Source organism: Condylura cristata, unplaced genomic scaffold (assembly GCF_000260355.1).
Source record: "Condylura cristata isolate star-nosed mole 26May11 unplaced genomic scaffold, ConCri1.0 scaffold00028, whole genome shotgun sequence".
In the NCBI taxonomy this organism is placed as follows: domain Eukaryota; kingdom Metazoa; phylum Chordata; class Mammalia; order Eulipotyphla; family Talpidae; genus Condylura; species Condylura cristata.
This window is the reverse complement of record NW_004567129.1, coordinates 18,251,163-18,254,290: the sequence shown is the minus strand read 5'-3', so window position 1 is coordinate 18,254,290 and position 3,128 is coordinate 18,251,163.

The following is a 3,128-nucleotide window of genomic DNA, read 5'->3' as shown; positions in this document are numbered from 1 at the left end:
TCCAAGTCACTGGTGAAAGTGCACCTCAAGATGAACCTGGGGTGGCATCCCGTGGCACGCCAGACCTTCCTCGAGGTCAGCATTTCTCAAGCTGTGCTCCATGCCACTTTTCTTTCCATGAGACATAAGGGTGAGTTTGGGAAGGAAGGAGCTGGTGGCCAGACAAAGCTGACACACAACAGAGACTCAAACAGCACAGCAGCTCAAACATCTAGAGGTTACCCTCCGGCAGGTGGCGACCACTCCATACAGAAACCCTCAAATCTGTTGTTTGTAAGATTTATAAAGAATTGCAAGCTCCATGAAAAGATATTCACCATCACTATCATTACACATATGTAAACCTGCACCGTGATAAAATACCACTTCACACCAGGGTGGCTGCTATTTAAAAAGGAAAGAAATAACAAAGGTGAGAGAGGACGTGAGCAAATTAGGTTTGTATACTGTTGTTGGGAAGGTAAAATAATGTGGTCACTATGAAAACCAATAGAATTATCATAGGATCCAGCAATTCTACTTCTGCGTAGATCCCCCAAAAGAATGGAAAGCAAATATCAAGCCGATATTTGAATATTCATGTTCACAGCAGTGTTGTTCAAAAAAGTCAAAAAGGCAGAAGCAACCCAAGCATCCATCCGTAGATAAGCGGGTAGACAAAATGTGGTTTGTACATATCGAAGAATATTACTCAGCCTTGAAAAAGAACAAGAAATTCTGGCACACACTACTGCATGGATGAACCTTATGGACATTATGCTGAGGGATATCAGCCAGTTACAAAAGGACTTCTCTAACTGTACACTTTTATGGTCAAGATGGGGAATTTTGCCCACCCTGGAGAATCTCAAGTGAAAGATGGTGAATGCCATATTGTATGTACAGCCTGTGGGCACCTGCTTGTGACCAGTCACGTCCTCCTTCCTCAGATGCCCTGATTCCTTCCATGGCCCCACCCTGGTACAACCCGGCCGTGCCAGTGCCTGTGAGGCCTTGAGACACCCCTGAGGGGGTGGGGCAGAGGGGCTCTTGTTTGGCCCCACGGTAACCAGTTGGGGGGAGCGGCAGTCATACTCAAATCTGACTCATCCCCCTGGGCTCCTATTCAGACTCTGGACACCAGCAGCAAGAGGCTGTCCTCCCCACCCCATAGCCACCTCCGGCCTCCCAACTGGAGTCCCTCCCTGCCTCACTCAGCAACAAGGAAGGCCCTCCCAGACCGGACTGGCCCAGAGGAGATTGAGCACCCTGAATATGCTATGCTTCTGCCCCTCAAGTCTGAAAGCCAGCATGCCCCCCGCCCCAGAGCTGACCCACTGCTGAATGAATCAAAGCCCAGACCAAGGTCCGACAGCTGGTGGAGAGTGGGCTGGGGGGTGAGGGGTGCAGGGACTGGAGCAGTGCCAATCTCCCTTCTTTCCTTCAATTTTAGACCCCTCTCCCCCTCCCTTTGCAACCCCTGGAGGCCTCCAGGTGTTATAGGGGGTAAATAATTTAACACCGTTAAAGAAGGCAAAGCAGGAACCTTGTGGCGAAGACAGCATCACCTCCCTGCAGTGGGATTTGTGGAGAGCATGGCCTGTCCCCCAAATACAGCATGGGCAAGTGGAAATTTATGACCAAGGAGCAGGGTGAGTGGGAGGCAGAGATGGAAAGTTACTCAGAGAAAAATGGAGAGTAAAGAGGCTTCTGGCCAAACCCCTCTCACCAGATTCTTGCTGAAGACAGGCCAGGGAGACCAGCCCACCTCGGGGGCGGTGGGAGATGAGTGACCTGCTCGGACATCAGGGCTCCCCAAATTATATGACTGTGTGAGTGGCAAGTCAATCAAATCAGGGCAGGGAGTGGAAGGAGAGAAGAAGGGGTCTGGTTAAGCTGACTTAGCAGGGTTCCTGCTAGGCTGCACTTAGCAAAGATGCACTCGGCTGGTCCTCGGAGCGGGTTCTGGAGTCTGAGCAGCTGGACCAACAAGACACCTTTCCTGGGGGCTGTGGGTCAATGCTAAAACTTTAACTCCACCGCCATTCCACCCTCCTTTTCTCAAAGGACACTTTTTGCTAAAGAGAGCCCAAGTCTTCTCAAAACATCTGTCTAAGCATCTGTGGATGGTCGCCTTTCTGCTTCCACAGGCGTCCCCCAGAAGCGGTCACCAGAATCCCGAGGACGCACATCAGTTCTCCTCAATGGCCACTAGATGGCAGCGTCGGGCATCATTTCACTTCCGACGAGGCAATTGGGGAACCAGTGCCTGGGCTCCCAACGCAGCCAAAAGTAATGAATGAGAGGGAGGAGGGGAGTGGAAAGGGGCTGATTCCAGCTCCCCACTGCCCGTTTTCTACGTGGCTGTCTAGCCTTGCACGTGACCTTTAATCGCCCAGAGCTTCTGCTCCTGTAAAACCGGATAAGTGTGGTACCCACCCCACAGGCAGGCTGAAGCCCAGGGGGGCTCAGGAAGGCGCTCGCTCATGGGGAGACAGTGGGGAGCTTTCCCAAGCAGTGAGGGCCAGCCCCCCCCCAAAACCCAGACCAATTAATCAAGCCTCCGGGTGAGCCTCTCCCCCATCTGGGTCCTTAAAAGCACCACCACCTCCTCCCGGGTACTGCACAGCCTGGGAGAGCATTTCTCACGCTGGAACGCGGTCAGAACCACTCAAAGCGGGGTGCCCACCCCCACCCCAGGGCTTCTGACTTGGCTGGTCTTGGTGCAACGCTGCTGAGGCTGCTGGCCAGGGCCGCACTTTGAGAACCGTGGACACAGAGGGCTGATTATAAGGGATTAACCACCCTCGGGCTGGGGGTGGGAGTGGGGGGTTCTGGAGCCAATCCCCCAAGGACACCAAGGGACATCTGTAGTTGAGTTTTGAGAGTTAAAAGTGATACGTGGATTTTCAACTGCCTGGGGGGTTGGTACCCCTAACTCCCACATAGATCCAGGGTCAAAAGTATACATGTTGAACTTCATCCAAACTAGAAGGTTTTGCATTTCCAAGGGCACACACCATCAAGAAAGTGAAAATATAACCCCAAAATCGGAGAAAACTTTGGCATATGCAGAACATATAAAGACTATTCTAAACACAACAAAAAGACACATCAATTAAACATGGAAGATCCGAAAAAGAGACAGT